The sequence below is a fragment of the Medicago truncatula genome, chromosome 5 (genome assembly GCF_003473485.1).
Source record: "Medicago truncatula cultivar Jemalong A17 chromosome 5, MtrunA17r5.0-ANR, whole genome shotgun sequence".
NCBI classification, from domain to species: Eukaryota; Viridiplantae; Streptophyta; class Magnoliopsida; order Fabales; family Fabaceae; genus Medicago; species Medicago truncatula.
In genome coordinates, this window is record NC_053046.1 from 21,528,369 (window position 1) to 21,550,217 (window position 21,849).

Sequence of the window (21,849 nt, forward strand, 5' to 3'; positions counted from 1 at the left end):
ATTTTGCTTCCACTTCACCCATTTTATATCATAACGTTCACCAAGTTATATTTAATTTTTTGAACGACTAAAAATTCATTAAAACGAATCCTAGCATAAGTCATACCCCAAAGAAAAGCAAGTCATTTCCAAAACACATACCATATAGGAAAAATCACTATAAATGAAAATTAGAATTTCAAAACATGGATATCTGTTTACTACACAACTAACATATCTTACAATAAAGTACCAAAATTACATTGTTAAAATACATATTACATCGATGCTCACGCTCTACAGTCAATTATCAAACTAAATATTTATGATCTAGCAGAAGCTATAACAATGGCTAAAAAATCTTTGGTCGAAAATTGCGAGAAAATGTAATGGAGCAAAATTTAATGGCAGTGGAATTATAGAGAAAAATAAATGAGAACAAAAAGTATCAAAGTAGAGACTACTAAAAGATTTGGGTTCGTAGAGGAACAAATTAAAACCATTAGGAGTAATAGATTTGAATAGTAATTCTTATCGACTATGAGATCTATAAGCTTACATTTTAATTAAACACAACTATGTCATAGTCTAAAATTTTCATAGTCTAAGGCCAAGGCACAAATGATACTGAAGCAAAATTATCCATAGTCACAAATGTCGAATTCCTAGTTGCTTTCTTCTGATGAGACAAAAGTAACCTTTTCTTTCCTGAAATGTTTCTGAGTTCTAGCCTTTTCAGCTTTTAGTTTTTCGACATATCGAATTTTATCGCCCAACTAGGCCATATCTCTCAAGTGTTGAGTGTCGAGTTTCTTCCTAATGGAATAATCTAGGCCACCAACGGCCATTTCGACTAGCTCATGTTCAGGCACTTGAGTAAAACATCTCGCCTTTAACAATTTGAATCTATAAAGATAATCATCAATAGACTCGGTGGAATTCCTCTTGACACCCACCAATTCTTTCAGACTTATCTTAGATTGACCCATGTAAAACTGTTCATGGAATAACCGTTCTAATTCAGTCCAATGTTGGATCGAATGCGGTGCAAGAGTAGTAAACCATGTGAAGGCATTCATCGTTAGAGAATTGGGGAAGAATTTCAACCTCAAATTCTCATTATTTGCTAGATCTCCTACCTCCGTGAAATATCTTGCGATATGTTCGACAGTGGACTCATTGGTATCCCTTGCAAATTTAGTGAACTTAGGAATTTTATAACCCCTAGGAAATTCAGATTGTAATACCAATTCCGACAAAGGAGAAACCAAGTGTGGCCTATGCAGGCCAATGTTTAAACCATTTTGAGCCATTATGTTTTCGACCAAATTGGCTATATTGTTATGTACTCCTATGTTTTGTTGTTGGACATTCATAACAACTTCATCCGCATTATCATTTCGATCTACCAAGATCGTTTCAGGTTGAACCTATATTACTGGTTCGACCGGTTGGGGTTGAGGCACAGGTTGTTGCCTCAGAACCAATTGTTCAACTAACCGCAACGGTTGTTGATTTTTTATTTGTGTAACCGGTTGGTAAACCGGTTGTGGGGGTGCAAAGAATTCCGCAATCCTCACCATTTGAGTGGTTAAGGCTTGGTAACTCCAATTTATGTCCCTTATCAAAAGATTAAACATGGTACCAATTTTTTGTGTTAACAAATTAATCATATCATGGTTACTCTCATCCATTTTTTGTCTTAACAAATTCATCAAATCTGTTATCAACGATGGTGGAGTATTCCGACCAAATATGCTAGAACTTGAGGGACTATGTACGTTGTGCATGGTGAACGGATTTGCTTGTTCTACAAAAGCGGATGCACTATTATGTACACTTGCCATCGTTGAAGTTGGCATACCATACAGTTGTTCCCTTATAACATTTTGCATATTTATATTTCGATCATCAAACCTAGGCCTGTTTGAAGGAGCACTAGTACTTGGCATGCTGGTAGTCGATGGAACACCAGCGGTGAATGGGGCATAACATTTCCCATTTCTGGTCGTATCAACGGAGCAGACGTAGAAACAGTCGAAGGAGCGGTTGTTCCCATGTCTGTCGAGACTAGCATAGCTATGGTTGCCCCCACAGGGGTCGACACGTTTTAATCTCCTAACGGAGAGATCGCTTGTATAGGTTGTGCTTGTGAAGAAGATTGTGAAGATGATGAACCGGCACGAGGCATAGATTTACCACTTCTCAAATCCATACACTAACAACTTTTTGTTTTTAGTAATAACGTTACCCGGAAATAGTAACACAATTCTAAAAACGGATCTCTTCAAAGAGATGGGTTTTGAAAAATTTTTGAAAAAGGTTTTTGATTTTGAAAAAGGTTTTTATAAATCAATTACACAAACTGGGTCCCACTGGGCGTGCCACTTTGTTTGCCTGTGATTTTGGCAAACGGGGGCTAGTTTTGATTATGGTTAAAATATGGTTTTGGTCCCTGCAAATATGTCTCGTTTTGGTTTTAGTCCCTGCAAAATTTTTTTGTTGTTTTTGGTCCTTGCAAATATGTCTCATTTTGGTTTTGGTCCCTGACTCCACTTTTGTGATAATTTGCACGCGTGGCACATGATGACTGAACCATTTATTAGAGAAATAGTCCCTGCAAAATCTTTTGATTTTGTAAAAGGTCCCTGCAAAATATTTTGTTTTTGGAAATAGTCCCTGCAGGGACTATTTCCAAAAAAATAATATTTTGCAGGGACCAAAAACAACAAATTTTTTTTACAGGGACTAAAACCAAAACGAGGCATATTTGCAAGGACTAAAACCATATTTTAGCCTTTGATTATTACAAGCGAGGCGGAACTAGAAATCTCAAGACCGTTGTGCAAAGGTTTTTCTATGGGAAAAGAGTTTGAAAAAAGGCCATGAATTGCACTCAGGTTGCTTAGAGAGCAGAACAGGTTTGATATAAAAAGGCATTGTCTCTCGACAGGTTTGAGAATTGGATAAAAAGCTTAAAATAAAGCAAGATAAAAGATAAAAGTAAGTTTACACACGCAAACTCACGGAAAAAAGTAAAATGCGAATGCATTAAAATAAAAGGGGTGGTCTACAAATCAGTTTAGATACATTCTGTATAACTCGTTTCCTTAGACGCTTGTAGTTTGAGTGCTGTCGAATTCTGTATATGATTTGTGACCTTCTTTCCGGCTTGGAAACTACTATTTATACTACAAACCTAGATGGTGAACCACTAAGCCCATGATCAGCCCTTTCTCCATCTTAGACCATCACTTGTCCCACATTTTCCACTAAAAGGAAAACGCTTATTTCCTTGAAATCGTGCTTCCCACCCTTTTGCTTGTCTTCAACGCGAAACTGTTCTTTTAGCCTTACATTGTCGAACGCCAGTTATGCGCCTTAGGCGTGATGCTTTATCGAAGCTTCTTTAACTTATATACGAAAGCTCTTCGATTCCTGTAAAGTTAAAGGTCAAATAAATGTCGACCATATCAAATGAGCCTGTGAAATTTACAGGCTAACAACCGTGCATCTGAAATGCGGGGCACAAGTATCTTTTCCTGTTATTATTTTGGGTAAATCCCGCACTTTTAGCCCAAACCCAGGTAGAAACTTTCACTAATATTACCAGCCTTTCTCATTCAGAATTTCTCGTTCAGAACTATGATAGTTAAAGAGGAAGGCAACTTTGGAGCTTCGGGAGAGTTTCTATCTTTTCTTTGATTTTCTAGGGTATGTTTTTATCTTTAGTAATTTGTTTTTAGTTACCATGTGTAACTAAATCTTTTTAGGTTAGAGTTCTAAGATGAACCTCTGTATATTTTTGTTGGATATTTATTTAATATAGTATGTCGTTTATTTTACTTTATTTATTCTTTTGTTTGATGTTAGATTAGGTACTTAGGTTGTGATAGGATCTAATATTGTGATCATAAACTGGATGCTTATATCTTGATATTTATATCTCTTATTGATAACTATCAGTCTGGGATCATTATTAACTAGCCAAAATACCTAGTTGGTGCCTTACTAAACCTAGGAATTAACTGCTTAGTTAGGGAAACAAACACCTAGTTGTCTAACTTAAAGTTATAACCTAATAAGACAATTCTTTTGAAACTCTTAGTAAGATAGACTTGGGTTATCCGTTTGTATAACTACTAAGAAAGCGTAGAGAGAGTGTGCTATGAGTGTCCTAAAATTCATATATGGGCGGACTTAAGGGAACCTTGGCCTTCATTGCGTTGGAAAACACTAGAAAGCCAATATAAACCTTATGTTTCAATTACCTTTGAATTAGCAAGACCCCACACGTAAGGATCACCGTGCGATCAATATGTGTGAAGGTGATAAAAACACAAGAAGGGATAGTTGAATTGTGTTAGCTTTTTCTTCGTTTTCTCCTAAACTGAAATCACACTTCAGAATCTGATAGAGTTCAACTTCTTAAATAATGTTCAGGGTCTAGTTGCAGCGGATAAAACAGAGAGAGAGAGAGAAGAAAGACATAAAGCAATTATACAGGTTCCTTCCACAAACCGGAAGTAGTCTTGTCCCCCTTGAACTTCCAAGGAGAGTTCACTAAAATGTAATATCTAATTACAATTGCTAACTACTAAAACTATCAAGAGACTTTAAACTACTCAAGCACAACTGCAAGAGATTTCCTATGCTCAAGAACTAAATCAAGAGACTTCATATGCTCAAGCACAACTGCAAGAGACTTCTATTAAAATAGAATTACAAAGAAATACGTTTGAGGTTGAACACTTGATATACAACTGATGGGATAAAACCGCAAGTGCACGGTCTTACCGAAGTAGTATGAAAAGAGTATCGTTCCGACAGGGAGTAGTTTAATTCAATTAACCTTTGATGATGATTAGAGGAGAATCAAGTTGTAAGTTGGGGTTTTCAAACGATTGAAAGATAATATAATAAAATGAGCCTTGGGATCATTGGTTCATCTAAATGACAAGTCCTTCACAAACCAATCTATAAGCTTATAACTTTATGTTAGACCTAATTTCTCAAGACAGTTTCTCTTTTGTTCCTCTAGCAACCAAGCCTATTTCGTTGACTTGATTGCTATTAGATTTTGGTTCCTCTAACAACCAAGTCTATTTCGCTGACTTGATCATTATTACCCTTGAAGATGGAAACTATATGTCTCAAAGATTGCAAAGACTATTTCGTTGCCTTTGCAATCCTTGTCTAAATTCACTTGTTCGAATATCAAAGCTCCACTTTCGTTTTATGAATTGATATTTGAGATAATGGATACACAATTATCAAACCCTCCACTTTCGTTTCCACAGTTTGATAATGGTTGATCCATGTTAAAGCGGTGAATTTAGATAAGAAATTAGGGTTACATAAGATTAAGGCTTAGAGCTTGGCTTGATTAGGATTATGTCATTTAGCCTTATCCAACAATCCCAAGACAAAGAGAAGCCTACTTACTCATGTTCATCGTAGACATGGAGAAGAAGAGAGAGAAAGCATAAAAATAAATGACAAGAAAATAAAGGAAAAGAAAAGAACTTTTATTAGAAAGACAATTGTCACTTATTGAATTCTAAGAAAAGATGAATATTTGTGATGGCTAGCTACTCTATTTATAGTTTACATTCGACTTAAAATCTAAGCAATCACTAGAATATTCCACAAGTAAACTAAAACAGAGTAGCTTAAAATCTAAGCCAAAGCAGCAAAAGTGGTTCTGGAGTGTGGCACGGCCGTGCCAAGCCTAGCACGGGCCGTGCCAAGTTTCTGACTTGAGGGAGATATATTTTTGTCTCCGAATCTTCATATTTTCGTACCGAATCAGCTCCAAAACCCCTTTCTTTTGCTCCAAGACTCAATCCATCAAATATTCGTTCCTGAAATATAACAATATGCAATTGTAGTAAAATAGCTCAAAAAGGAAATAATATTAAAATAAAATAAACTTAAATCTAAAGAAAACGAGACTAAAGAACATATAAAAATAGATAATAAATGACTCATCAAACTCCCCCACACTTGAATCTTTGCTTGTCCTCAAGCAAAAGGCATAGACATAGCAGCAACAAAAAGATTAATATATGACAATTCAAATAAAAGGTTATGTCTCCTTTGAGGTTTCGTTTCAATGTACACTAATCACAACTTCAAGTATTCCTTGTGAACTTATTCAACCCAACAACAAGTCTTAAGTGAGTGTGTGTGTGTGTAGTCCAACCCTTTTCTTGCTCCTGTATAAGATAGATATTATGAGAGATGGGAGTGACCGAGAAAAATCCTTTCTTCATTTCATATAAGAGAGATGGGAGTTAGCTTAGATAGATTTGACAATTTAGATACTTAGGGGCTTGTAGATGCCTAGGGGCTATCATTTCACATTGGAAGTATGCGAGGGAGTATCCTTTCCTCCAAGTTTCCATGATCACCCTAAGTAGTGCTACAACTTATTCATCTTCACTTAGAAAGTTCCTCTTTTTTAGAGGGTTTTATTCAAGCACAATTTGTTTGAGAAGTCATCACCACAATTTAGTCCGAGATGGGTTAGGAAGTAGAAACAAAATAGGTATATTAAGTTGGAGTTCATAAGTCATGGGTGGATGAAGTTTGATGAAATTCATAGAAATGAGGGTTTCAATGTTGAGCATGTTGTTTCCCTCAATTGGAGTTATCCCCTCCTCTTCACTCACTCCAAACTTCCTAGCAATGAAGGTAATGATACCACCTACTACTATCTCAACTCTAATATCAGGTCTAGTTCCTATAGAGGCGAGGTAATCAAGTAAGTAGAAACAAGTATTCACGGGGTTGTTACTAAGCATCGCCCAAAGCATAAAAAGGTCATCTGTTCTAGTTGTTCCTACCTCTTTCCTACCCCAAATGGTACAAGCCATGACCCTTTGTAGGTACCTAAGCATGGGGTTGTGAATGTTGCTAGCCTTATTGGAACGAGTGTTGTAATGTCTTAATCCGGTAATGCGTTTCCAAAAGCTAGTGGGGTCATAGTCTTCCGACTTGAGATTTGGATTCCAAGAGTCATGGATGAACCCCGCATTTACGAAGTCCATCTCTAAACAAAATTTTTCAAGAGACATCTCGTAATCTATATTTAAAAGTCGGAAGGAGACTCTATGATCGGGGTTATCAAAGTTCACTTTATCCTTCATAAATTCAATAGAACTTAAGAACTCATAAGTGAAATTTTCAAACCCCCTCATAGGTCGAAGCATTTCAACCCAACCTAAGTTTCCTAACAAGCTAAAGACATTATCTTCTATTCCTAGCACAGCTAAATAACCAGGGTTAGGGTATCTACAAGGGTGTAAAGGTTTTGAAATAAGAATTTTATACCTTTCCTTTTGATGGTTATCCTTGAAGATTATTCCATGATTCTTTGCTTGTGCCTTCTTCTTTGAAGGAGGTCCCCTTGAAGAGCTTGCTCCTTCCCTGCCACCTCTCCTTGAAGCCATATTCCCTTTGACCTTGGTTGACTTTTAGTGTTTGGGATGAAGGTTGGGTTTTGGGAAATGTTTTTGGTGGAAAAGGTTGGTTTGGTGATGGGGTTGAGGTATGAGTAAGTATTAGGAGTTGGGTTGGATGAATTGGTGAAGAATTTGTGGGTTTTTAGTTAGGTGAAAGGGGGCTACAAATTTGATGATTTTTTGTATGGACGGAGGAAAGTTGTTTTTGATGGAAGGGTTATGATTGGAATGTTGGTTGTGATTGATTGGGTGAAGAAATTATGTGAATTGGTGAGGTTTTGAGGGAGATATGGAGGTTTTGAATTTCTATGGTTATGGAGGTTTTGGAGAGAAGTTTGAATGTAGAGAGATGTTTGTGGTTGAGAATGAGGGAAGAAGAAGATGAAAAATGAGGTCAATCCTTACCTGGGGTCGGGCACGGCCGTGCTGAGGTTGGCACGGGCCGTGCCAAGTTCCTGGAGTTTCCTGGGTTTGGTGTGGCAAGGTCTGGCACGGCCGTGCCAGTGTGAGCACAGGCCGTGCCAAGGTTCTGGACATAGGGGTTTCAAAATTTTTCGTTTTCTTGAATCACATTCGGACAATTACCTACAAAATAACTTAAAACAACAAAAAACAAATAAAAAGCAGTTAAATGCGTGGGTTGCCTCCCACGAAGCGCTTCTTTATAGTCATTATCTTGACTTTAAGAAAGTGTCCTTAGAAAGGATCAAAGAGATCATATTGTGTAGATGATGCTAAAAAGCGTTCTTTCACATCATGATCTTTAATCATGCAACAAGAATAAAGACCGGAACCTTTCATAACATTCTCCAACTCAAATCCTATCATTTCATCACTCACTTGAAAAACAGTCCTACCATTCTTAACAACAACTATAGCACCCGCAGTAGCGAGAAAGGGTCTTCCTAGAATTATAGGGCACTCATTGTCTTCATCTATGTCAAGCACCATGAAATCAGTTGGGATGTATATCCCTTCTATTTTAACGGGGATGTCCTCAACATATCCGACAAGTTGGATATCAGAACGATCGGCTAACTTCAATGTTGTTTCGATAGGTTTCAACTCTCCTATTCCCATCCTTTTAAAGAGGGGTAAGGGCAACAAACTAACACTAGCACCTAAATCACATAAGGCTCGGTTTAAGGTTTCACTCCCTATCATACAAGGATGGCAAAACTCCCTGGATCTCTAAGCTTTGGAGGTGGCTTCTTGATGATTGCACTACTTTCCCTTGTCAAAGCTATTGCCTCATTGTGCTCTATAGCCTTTTTCTTTGAAAAAATTTCTTTTATAAACTTGGCATATAGAGGCATTCGAGACAAAGCTTCCGCAAAGGGAATCTTAATGCAAATCTTCTTAAGGGTGTTGACAAACTTATCGAATTGAGCCTCCAAGTTAAGCTTAGTAAGCCTTAATGGGGAAAGGGCTTTGTTCTTATCAAGCGGTTTCTCACTTTCTATCACTTCTTTCTTACCTAAAAGCCTAACACTCTCTCCCTTAATATTTTTGGCTTTAGCAACGGTCTCTTCTAACTTACTACACCCACAAGAAATAGCATTGACATGAGCTTTGGGGTTTGTTTCGGTTTGACCGGGAAAGACTCCTAGTGTTTGAGAAGAGGTGGCCACTTGTTGGGCCACTTGGGAGATTTGGGTCTCAAGCATTTTAGTGTGTGTGGCGATAGAATCAACCTTGGTAGTGAGTTTGGAGAGAGAGTCGTTCAGAAATCCTGTTTGGTTTTTCAGTTCTTGAAGTTGTTTATTTTGATTCATCATGCAATTTTCCAACAAAATTTCCAAACTTGATTTCTGAGCCACCCTCTGGTTGTTTGTATAGCCAGGTGGTGCTACTTGTCCGTAGGAACCTTGAGGGTTTTTGTAAAAGTTTTGATTTGGCCTCGTTCCTTGGTTGTATTGAGCATAGTTCAATTGCTCAATATTATTAGTAGCACTACCTAACTGACAATCAACACCAATATGACCAAATATACCACAGATTTCACAAGGAGGAGATGTAGGAGAAGGTGTGACAGCATTAACATTAAGTTTTTCAAATTTTTGAGTTAAGGCATCAACCTTAGCAGCAAGGTGATCATAATCAGAGACCTCGTACATACCTGCCTCCTTTTTGGAGGGCGTAGAGGCAGTGATGGCTCTTTCGTTGGTCCATTGGTAGTGATTCTGAGCCATGTCTTCAATCAATGCGTAAGCCTCCGTATAGTTCTTGTTCATAAAGGCTCCACCTGCAGCTGCATCAACAAACATCTTAGTAGTATAAGTTAGGCCATTATAAAAAGTGTGGACTATGAGCCACTTTTCTAAACCATGGTGGGGACAAAGTCTAAGCATTTCCTTGAAACGCTCCCACGCATCATAGAGAGACTCCCCATCTTTTTGGTTGAACAACGTGATTTGGTCTCTTAGTTTGACGGTTTTAGAGGGGGGAAAGAATCGGGCAAGGAATGCTCGCCTCATTTGATCCCATGAAGTGATGGAACCGACTTCTAGGGAATGGAACCAAGCGCTAGCTCTATCCCTTAAGGAAAAGGGAAAGAGATGAAGTCTTACGGCTTCTTGGTTCTCTTTTATAGTGCCACTGAGTCTTAAGAAGGAAGAAACATGGAGATTTGGATCCTCAGTGGGTGATCTAGAAAACTGATTTTGCTACACCAAATTGAGTAGTGCAGGATTGATCTCGAAATTGTTACCCTCAACCGTCGGGTACACGATAATAGCTTGTGGCTCTTCTGTTGAAGGAGTAGCATACTCTTTGAGAGTGCGTTCAGCCATAGCAATATTATTGTGTGCCTCTCTCTTTTTCTTATGCAAATATCTTTCAATCTCAGGAATAAATTCTCCGAGACTTTTACTTCTTCGGATAAGAAATCGAGAACCCAAGAAGTTAATGGTAACACAAAGAAAGAAAGAAGTAGAAGAAAAGAGGAAGAAGAAAGAGTTCTAATCATAAAGAAAGAGTTAATTAGATTAGTTTACTCCCCGGCAGCGGCGCCAAAAACTTGATGGGATAAAACCGCAAGTGCACGGTCTTACCGAAGTAGTATGAAAAGAGTATCGTTCCGACAGGGAGTAGTTTAATTCAATTAACCTTTGATGATGATTAGAGGAGAATCGAGTTGTAAGTTGGGGATTTCAAACGATTGAAAGATAATATAATAAAAGGAGCCTTGGGATCATTGGTTCATCTAAATGACAAGTCCTTCACAAACCAAACTATAAGCTTATAACTTTATGTTAGACCTAATTTCTCAAGAAAGTTTCTCTTTTGTTCCTCTAGCAACCAAGCCTATTTCTCTGACTTGATTACTATTAGATTTTGGTTCCTCTAACAACCAAGCCTATTTCGCTGACTTGATCATTATTAGTTCCCTTGAAGGTCGAAACTATATGTCTCAAAGATTGCAAAGACTATTTCGCTGCCTTTGCAATCCTTGTCTAAATTAACTTGTTCGAATATCAAAGATCCACTTTCGTTTTATGAATTGATATTTGAGATAATGCATAAACAATTATCAAACCCTCCAGTTTCGTTTCCACAGTTTGATAATGGTTGATCCATGTTAAAGCGGTGAATTTAGATAAGAAATTAGGGTTACATAAGATTAAGGCTTAGAGTTTGGCTTGATTAGGATTACGTCATTTAGACTTATCCAACAATCCCAAGACAAAGAGAAGTCTACTCACTCATGTTCATCGTAGTCATGGAGAAGAAGAGAGAGAAAACATAAAAGTAAATGACAAGAAAATAAAGGAAAAGAAAAGAACTTTTATTAGAAAGACAATTGTCACTTATTGAATTCCAAGAAAAGATGAATATTTGTGATGGCTAGCTACTCTATTTATAGTTTACATTCGACTTAAAATCTAAGCAATCACTAGAATGTTCCACAAGTAAACTAAAACAGAGTAGCTTAAAATCTAAGCAAAAGCAGCAAAAGTGGTTCTGGAGTGTGGCACGGCCGTGCCAAGCCTAGCACGGGCCGTGCCAAGTTTCTGACTTGAGGGAGATATATTTTTGTCTCCGAATCTTCGTATTTTCGTACCGAATCAGCTCCAAAACCCCTTTCTTTTGCTCCAAGACTCAATCCATCAAATATTCGTTCTTGAAATATAACAATATGCAATTGTAGTAAAATAGCTCAAAAGGGAAATAATATTAAAATAAAATAAACTTAAATCTAAATAAAACAAGACTAAATAACATATAAAAGTAGATAATAAATGACTCATCAACAACCAGTGGTGTTCACAATACAAATCAGATACAGACTCTTAAGACTCTAGAATTTATAAGATATGAACTTTGATATGAAATTCAAAGTGAACTTTTGATGCAGAACAATTTCAGCAGAGTTTTGGCGCTTGTAAATTGTTGCTGAGTCTCTTGGAAATCTTCAAGTCTTCACTTGTTTATATAGAGGTGTGAGAGAGACGTTGTTGATTGCCAGAACATCAAAAAGAGTCGTTTGAAGCTTGATCAAATCACCAATGATCTTTTTCCTGATTTAGTTATTGTCCTATGAAGGATCAATTTCAAATCCATTCCAAGTCTGGAGGAACACTGGTGCAGGTATATCTGTTGTTCTTGTCCTATTGCAGACAAAAATCAGGTAGTGGAGATAGTGGTTGTACACTTCGTACAATTGTCCATTTTCAACTCTCTCCAACGAAAAAGCATCCAATGCCTTTAAAACCATTTGAAATAGTTGTTGCTTCATTCTTCCAGTCTTCTGCAATGATAGACGTGATTAAATCAATTGAACAACCTTTGAAGCTTCAATTTTCTCAGATTCTGATGATCTTCAGCTTATGGTGATGTTGCTTCTGATGAGGTGCTTCTGATGAACTTGCTTCTGATGACGTCATCACTTCAAGAGCATTTGACTTCAGAAGCTCTTTTTTTTTCTTCAAATCCTTCAAACTTCCATCTTGTTGATTCTATTGCTCTCATTTGTTCTTCCAGAACCTATGGTTTAATAGAGACACTAAATTTTGTCTATGGTCCTGCACACTTGAACAAATATTAGCATATCCAATTGGGAATTTGTAATCCCTTGTTATCATCAAAAATCTAAAGGGTAATGTTAAATACATTTTGTTCCAACAATGTGCAACTAGCCATCGGTGGGATAGGCCTAATTAGCTACCTAGTGGTTAGAGCCCTTTGGGTCAGGTGGTGCCTTACCTAATTAGGAACGTCCCAATTGCCTCATCACTTTTATAGTCTGAAGGTGAGAAAAACACAAGAGCGGGGGAGGGGGGGGTGAATTGTGTTAGCTTTTTCTTCTTTTTCTCCTAACTGAAAAATGCAGTTCAGAAGCAGATAGAGTTCTACTTCTGAAGAGATGTTCAGAACTAAATGCAGCGGATAGAACAGAGAGAAAGAGAGAAGAAAGACACAAGCAATTTATACAGGTTCCTTCCACAAACTGGAAGTCAGTCCTGTCCCCCTTGCACTTCCAAGGGGAGTTCACTATGTAATATCTGATTACAAATGCTCACAACTTAAACTTAGTAAGAGACTTCAAATTGCTCAAGCACAATTGCAAGAGACTTCTTAATTCAAACATAATTACAAAGAATTTTTTTTGAGGTTGAACACTTGATATACAATCAGTGGTGTTCACAGTACAAATCAGATACAGACTCTAAAGACTCTAGAATTCCTAAGATATAAGCTTTGTTAAGAAATTCTAAGTGAACTTTGAGGTGGAGAACAATTTCAACAGAGTTTTGGCTTAGCTGATGCCTAGTATTGTTCTTGTAAAACTCTGAGTCTTCACTCCTTTATATAGAGGTGTGAAAGAGACGTTGAAATCTCATCACATTCAAAATAGAGTCGTTTGAAGCTTTTGATCAGTCACCATTGATCCTTTGCCTGATATGGTTATTGTCCTATAAAGGATCAATTTCAAATGCGTTCCCAATGTGAATAAACATTGTTGCAGGCAAAGCTATTTTTCTTGTCTTGTAGCAGAGACAAAAACAGAGTAGTGGAGGTAGTGGTTGTACACTTCATACAAACGTACTATGTCAACGCTCTTTGAAGAATAAGCATCCAATGCATTTCAAAATATTCGTTGCCATACTTTTCCAGTCTTCTGCAATTTCTAGGCGAGTTTGAATCCTTGAAACAACTTTTGAAACTTTAAGTTGCATCTCCTGAAGAACTGCAGCTTCTAGTGATACACAGCTTCTGATGAACTTGCTTCTGATGACGTCATCACTTCAGGAGCACTTTGTCTTCAGGAGCACTTCAAACTTCAGGAGCAATTTTCTTCAGACGCTTTAAGCTTCCCTGCTTGTTGATGTACTTGCTCTTTATTTGTTCTTCCAAGACCAATTTAAGATATCAAATTTTGTCTATAGTCCTGTACACCTGAACAAATATTAGCATATCCAATTGACAATTTTTAATACCTTGTTATCATCAAAACTCTTAAGGATTATTATTGCTAAACACATTTTGTTCCAACAATCTCCTCCTTTTTGATGATGACAAACAATAGTATTTAAAATGTTCAATTGTTGTTAATCTAATTAACACGTTGACTATTAGGGTATGAGGTTTGTAAGCTCCCCCTGAGTCCAATAGTACTTTTAGGGTGAAGTTTGTAAGCTCCCCCTGAGTTCTATTCATGTTAATTAAATTCATCATTAAATGAAATAACACTCAGAATAATCTCACATTAAAAAAACTTAGAGTTCAGAAGAAGGTCATATTAATTTAACTTGGTTAGAATTAAATTAATGGGGCTCAGAGCCTATAAATACTATACATCTACTCCCCCTTTTGTCATCAACAAAAAGTATAATGTAAAAACAAACAAAAGAAAGAGATGAGATAATAAGTGAGAAATTCTATATATAACTACATTCAGAAGCAATATAGGACATGTATAAATATCAGAGCGAATTGAGAAGTTCAGAAGAGTACATAGTCAGAAGCATTCAGAGTAAAAAAAATGAAGAGTACAGAAACAACTTAAAGAAATAAATCTAAACAGGCTTAAAATAGGTGTGCAACAAAGGTTGGGCTTGTTTTTGAATCAACTTCATCATTTGTTGCATCATCTTTTCTTGTCTTTCTGCCTTTTGGTTCATTTCTTGACTGAATTCTTCATACCTCTTCAGCAGATTTTCTTCTCTGACCCTTGCTTCTTCTAACTTAGCATCTGTTGACATCTGATACTTAAGCAAGAGTAGCTTCTGATCTAACACTTCTTTTCTTAAAGACTTGTTCTCCCTCTCAAGTTCTGCATTCCTTTGCAGAAGTTCCAGTTCAGTAGAAGCAGACTTGAGAAGTATCTTCTGTAGAAAGGTTAAATCCAAATCCCTTGGATGCACTCCTTCTGGAATGAAATCAGTTGGATTTCTTCCTCTTAGACATGGAGGAGACTGCACCTAGGTTCTTAAAACCTTAACCTTCTTCAGATCCTGGTCAATTCCTTTGAGCCAGTTCTGGAATTTCAGTTGAGCTTCATTTTGAGCTTCAACACAGGTCTTCTGTAAGGCAGACATGACAAAGTCTACCCTTTCCTTCAGCCTATTCCATTGCTGTTCATAATTGTCCTTATGAATCAGTTCTTCTCTGTCTTTGATTAGCATAGTCATTTCCTTGTAAATGTTGTCACATACATCTGACAATAAGGTAGAATCAAGGAAAATGGTTGGTGGAGAAGGAATTTTGGATTGTCTGGTTAGGGCTATAGGTTGAATGGCTAATGAAGTTGAAGGTTGGCTATTTGTAGGGATTGGAGTTTGAGTGGTTTGAGTTTGATCAGAAACAGACTCCATGATTACATCAGAAGAAGAGTTGTTAAGCTCTTCCTCAACATCAGAGGCATCTGATATGATCAGAGGATCTGATTCAGGTTCTGGTTGGTTGATAAGTGGTGATGAAGATTGTTGTTGTTCAGAGACAAGTGGTGAAGAATTAACTTGTTCTGAGGTTGTTTGAGTTTGGATTTCTGGTTGAATTTTTGGTTGGTCAGAGACAACTTGTTAAGGAACATTGTGTTCAGGAACATTTTTCTCATTTATGGGAAAGGTTTCAGTTTGTTGTTGTTGTTGTTGGGGGTCTTCTGAAGTAACTTCTTCTGAAACTACCTCAGAGGCTCTTTGTGGTTCAGGGTTGGTTTCTGGTTGAATCACATTGAGTGGTTTGATGAAAGCTGGTTGAAAAGGATGGTCAGGAGGTGAATGTTCACACATTTCGATCCTCCTTTGAGCTAGTTAATTTATCCTCTAAAAGGGTCCTGGAACCATAGGTTCATAGGTTTTAGTGTTTAGGCTTGGCTTTTTCTGGATTTTGGAAGTTGGTGAAGGGTTTTTGTTTAGAGTTTGATACATTTCTCCTAAAGGAATGTTATCTAAATCGAAAGAAGATGATGATGATGATGATGATGATGATTCTGATGAGATGGAGGGGGTTGAGTCTGATTCTACCTCAATAACGTTGTCAGTGTGAGGAACATATGTATTACCTTGCTGACTATCTGATAAAGTTGCTTCTGAGGAGACTGCAGCTGAATTCAGAAGTTGTTCTGCTTCAGAAGCTACCCAATCCTGAACTTCTTTAGCAGCTACTATAACTTTTTCAGCAACTTCGGCAATGTCTTCCCTTGCAAATCTGGTTACAGGAATGTTCACTTGCTGAGCTAACTTTGCAGCCCTCTGAAGTGCAGCAGCATCTTCAGCTTGCTTATGCCTCATTTCTCTAATGACTAGCTCAGTTGCTGCCACTACTTCCTCTTCCTCAGATGCTGATGCTGCTAATCTTAGCTTTCTGATAGCTTGCTTCCTCTTCTTCTTGGGAATGGCAGGCTGATCAAAAGCAACTTGTGAAGTTGCAGCATCTTTGCTCCTTCTGGTCCTCTTCTCCAAAATCTCTTCAGCATTGAGATCTTGGGCTTCTTCTTCAATGGTTGGCAGTTCAGAACCAGCCAACTGTTCAGATGACTTCCTTTTCTTTTCCTTGTTAGCCTTCTTAGAGGGTTGTTCAGAACCTTCCTCTAAGTAGGCCTCCTTGCTGATTGGTTTTCTCTATGTCTTCCTGCTCTTGGCAATAGGCAGGGCACCTCCATACATTTCCTCAGGCACTTCTCTCAGACTTTTTTTAGTGCCAGTTAGAGCAAAGTGCTCTTTGATAAAATGCATCTGAACTTCCAATGCATCTTGTTTGCAGATTGGTTGGAAGTCCTTCATCAATGCTGATACTGCATCAGATTCTTGCATATCTGTGCTCAGCCTCTTGTAATCATCTTTGCCAATTACCTTCATGTGCCTCAGGGTTCCACCATTGAAGATTTTCCCTGTTTCTATTCCAAGCTGAATGTCTGTGAAGGCATTCACATTGCTGAGTGCTTGTAGAATTCCTCCTTGATGAAAAATCTCAAAAAGGAGTCTTCCATAAGGTACCCAGCATCTGTTGTTTACTTGACTCAGTTGTTGAGTCATATGCTTGAACATGTATTTTGGCACATTTGCATATTCTCTTCTGATGAACAAATGAAGGGCTATTCTTTGCATTTTGTATACCACCCTTGTATGTTCCATGTGCTAGCCTTCTGAGCACATAAGCAATAACCTGTTCTGATATGTGGATTGGAATCCCCATGATGTTGGACCTGATCCCTGTGCAATCAAAGGGCTCCAAACCCATTTCTTCTCTTGATTTCCCTGCTAATTCAGGGTACAACAGAACCTTTTCATCCTCTTCAATCTTGGCTGCAGCTCTGTTGTAGATGCTTGCCCGTACCCAGAAGTGACGAACTAAAGTCTAGTAAGTTGGTCCATTCAAGAACTTGAAGTATTCTACTAAGGCTTGTGCTTCGTAGTACTTGCTGATGTCACATCCATGAAAGGCTAGATATTTGAAATCAACGGGATTTTCTGTTTGAACCTTTAGATCCCATTCTTCCAAAGACATGGTTCTTCCTTTTAACTCATACGCAGGAGCTTCTGGCTGTTGCATGTTTGACGATGATCCAGGAACAGAGCTTGAAGATGCCATTTGATGATGAAGATGAGTTTTAGGTTTCTAGGTTTTGAGATTGAGAAATGCGCTTACTTTGCAAAGAACAGTTTGAGAATACGTTAGTGTAGGTTGTGAGGTGAGTAGTGTGTGTTTTGTCAAAGTGTTTTGAGTAAAAACGTTTGCAATTCAGAAAGGGGACAAACAAACACAACATTAATGACAAATTGGGGGCGCATGAAAGTACGTTCAAAGCTTTTAAAATTATCATTGCCCGCTAAAGTCATACACCAATACAAATAGGCCACGTCAGAGGCGTTTCAGACAAACTGCTTAGTTAGTGGTACAGGTGTTGCTGAAGAGTAACTTCCAACGTTTCCACTAACCCTGCTATTTAGAAGCAAGAAATACCGCTTCTGAAGTTTTAGTACTGATGTCATCTTCAGAAGCACATTTTCATCAGAATCTCAGTTGAGAGCTTCTAATGGACCATAGCTTCTGAATAGATTTCAGAACCAAACTTCTTGTTCAGGAGCAAGCAAATTTAATCAGACACAAAGTGCATGTTCAAATTTTTCTTTATAAAATCAAATATTTCCACTGTTAAAGGTTTAATGAATATATCAGCCTGTGCTCGTGATTTTCGGATATCAAACCATTAATTGATTTGAATCGTTAATCTTTGAACTCGATTTTTATTCGTGGGAAGAGAAAAAATGAGTAAAAACCCTTATCGAGACTTTGGATTCGGGGGTTGGTTACGCGAAGGGAAGTTGCTAGCACCCTAAGTGTCTACGGTATTCCGTAGGAACCTCTTACCTAGATTATCTTGTGCTAAATTCATTGCTTATTTGAAAATTATTACCTAAAAAAATCTAAGTGAAAGAATGGGGGAAGAAGAAGTATGTTTTTGGTTATTTTTATTTGATTTGGAAGGATAAAAATCCTCTGCCTACATACCCTTAAAGAAAGGGATCAAAACCAATGAGGTTCACCTAAAAAGTTTCTTTTTGGTGGGTTGGTTGATTTTAAATTTTAGAAAATGGTTTTAAGAAGGGATAAGAGGCCTCAAGGCATGAGATAAAATAAGGTGAGGTTGGTCAAATTTTAATTACAAGAAATCAAGTCTATTATGAATGTTAATTCAATTAAGCATTTGATTAAGAAAATAAAAGGAAACCACTTGGGTTACAAACCAAGGTTTATTAAGAAAATATTTTTGAAGTTTTGACCTATTTGATTTTTTTTGTGAAAATGATTTTTTTAACTAACGGTGAAAACTAACGTAACGGCATAACATAACAAGAAATAAATGTGAAGTGTCGGTGCATATTCTCATTCATGGATATTTACAAGGGACCTAGATACATGCTAAAGCCTCAAGAGAAAATAAACGACAAGAAAAATAAAGTGCACAAATTAAATTACATCAAGTCCTAAATACACACTAAAAATAATAACAATAAAATAAGATGACAAAAATTAAACATGCATGATATGATTGAAAATACTAATACAAATATACTATAACAATAATAAAAAAAACAGTAAATAAATGATTAACACAAAGTAAAATATTTTTTGTAAATTTTTGTAAGTGAAAGAGGTGCAGAAAGTACAAAAAAAAAACAGAGGTGTAATTAACAAAACTGTAGTGAATTTTAAAAAACAATTGGGCTCAGACTGGATAGATCCGGACCGTCTGATTTATCAGAAGGTCTAGATCTAATCACAGGAAGTCTCATCACAGCCACTGGATCAAAGATCTGAGAGTTAAAAAACGCAAGACTAGAAGGAACACAGTAAGCACATGTATCGAAACACAAACAAGAGAAAACAGAAACCGTTAGATCAAAGATTTAACGTCTTAAAACTGAGGCCGGTTTAAAAGTTGGTTCGGTTCAAAAAAGGATCAGACCGGTTCAAATTGAGTAGTATAAAAGCATATTCCTGGTTTTTGTTTCATTTTAAACACTCCATTCTCTCTCTAAAGTGTTTTGCTCTCCCTTCTTTCTAAAAAATTTCTGAAAAAAAAGTGGGAGATGAACTTCATCTTCTCCGGCGAACCTTGTTCCTCCGACGCGGAGGCCGGCCGCCCTAGGGCGGCGGCGGCGCCGCTGGAGTTCAGCAAACTTCTCCAATTTCAATTTTTTTTAAGATTTAGATATCCTTTTAGTTCCTAAGTTCAAATCTCCACTCGAAAACTTCAGCAAACAAGCACAAAAGCCTAGATCTAGGCTTTGGAACTTCCGTTGACAGGACTTTGACCTCCATGTGGCACAGTGCCTTTACATTGAATACTGAGGGATGGCGGGGGGGCTGCCCCTGTTGAAATGTGCATGAAGTACAATATGCCTGCAAGGCAGATGGTAGCATCTCGTGCCAATCTTTGTACATGAAAGTCCTCTTCTGGACATTCTTTCTTGATATTTGCAGCTACGACGGCCAAGATGCCCCAGTAAGCGAGAAATCTCAGTGGAAACTTTTTCATCGTCCTCTTCTTCAGCCTCAGATATAAGGAACTCAAAGTCGAGAGAGAGTACAAGGTTTAAGTGTTCAACGGGTTTATTGATGCATGATTTGATTATTGATATAAACATTATGATTATGCAGATATGTTAAAATGATTAAAGAAAAAGAATTTTTTTTTGTTGGTTTTTTGTATTAACATTTTTTCCAGAAAAAGCACAAAATAAAAACAAGGTCGGGATCGAGATGACCTTTCATTAATGATGAAAATACATAAAGCAAAAAATCCCTAAACAAATTCACTCTCTCCCCGGGTGGGACGAAAGGATTTTTAGTTTTATTTTTATTTTTTAAAAAAAAACATAAAGCAACAAACAAACATATTAATTGAACAAATGAGTAGTAGAAATAAACATCAGCAAAGACCCAATTACAACTAAACATTCCATGTGACCATAATAGATACCAAGATCCGATAGCGGATTAACTTGCATGTCAGAGTTCAAACTTGGAAGGGCAGAGCCTTATCTTGGATCAACTTCTGAACTTCATTCCTAAAAGCAAAACAGCGCTCAATATCATGACCAGGTGCCCCTTGATGGAAGACACAAGAGAGGTCGGGCCTATACCCAGTTGGCAATTTCGTAGGCATACGAGGAGGTGGTCTGGTCTGGACAAGCTTCCTCCTAAGAAAATCGGGAAGCAACACTGCATATTTCATGGGAATCGGATCAGACTGTGGTTGTCCCGAAGCTTGTTGTCGAAGCTGTTGTTGATATTGCTGAAACTGGGGCTGATAACCCGGATTTCGGACAACATTCATGATGGGAATAGCAGCGGCAACAGAGTGGGAAGCTAGATGCTGTTGTTGAAATAGCACTTTTATATCTGGGTCATCGAAGGACCAGGCGTTATTATCAATCAACTTCTGAACTTCTTCCTTCAAAGGATAGCACTGCTCAATGTCATGACCAGGTGCCCCTTGATGGAATACACAGTTGAGGTCAGGGCGATACCAAGGTGGCAGCGGATTCGGCACCCGAGGAGGTGGCAGGGTTTCAACAAGGCTCTTCTTAAGCAAAATGGGAAGCAAATCCGCATATTTCACAGGAATTGGGTCACACTGCGATGCTTTTCGGACCTGATTTTGAGGAATAAGCTGCTTAGGAGACTGATTTTGAGGGATAAACCGCTGAGGACCCTGTTGTCGAGGCTGTTTCATGCATATTGGCTGACATAATGGTTGAGGCCTTTCCTGAACAAGCGGTGGATCCATTGTAGCCATCAATGAAGATACTAGGCTAGTTAACTTCTCCACCTCAGCCCGAAGTGTTGTTACCTCTCCACGAAGCTCGTGGACCTCTTGTTCAAGTCGATCCATTTTTCCTGTTTGCACGAGTGTCTGCATTTGCGAGCCAAGTTCAAATCTCCACTCGAAAACTTCAGCAAACAAGCACAAAAGCCTAGATCTAGGCTTTGGATCTTCCGTTGACAGGACTTTGACCTCCATGTGGCACAGTGCCTTTACATTGAATACTGAGGGATGGCGGGGGGGCTGCCCCTGTTGAAATGTGCATGAAGTACAATATGCCTGCAAGGCAGATGGTAGCATCTTGTGCCAATCTTTGTACATGAAAGTCCTCTTCTGGACATTCTTTCTTGATATTTGCAGCTACGACGGCCAAGATGCCCCAGTAAGCGAGAAATCTCAGTGGAAACTTTTTCATCGTCCTCTTCTTCAGCCTCAGATATAAGGAACTCAAAGTCGAGAGAGAGTACAAGGTTTAAGTGTTCAACGGGTTTATTGATGCATGATTTGATTATTGATATAAACATTATGATTATGCAGATATGTGAAAATGATTAAAGAAAAAGAATTTTTTTTTTGGTTTTTTGTATTACCATTTTTTCCAGAAAAAGCACAAAATAAAAACAAGGT

The 21,849-nt window shown here is 37.8% G+C and overlaps 1 non-coding gene across 1 annotated transcript; it reads left to right on the plus strand.

The window, feature by feature from the left end:
* Window positions 1–9,767: 9,767 nt before the first annotated feature.
* Window positions 9,768–9,874, plus strand: LOC120580755 (small nucleolar RNA R71). The gene has a single exon (XR_005646513.1). It is a non-coding gene; the product is annotated as a small nucleolar RNA R71 (small nucleolar RNA).
* The last annotated feature ends 11,975 nt before the right edge of the window (window positions 9,875–21,849 follow it).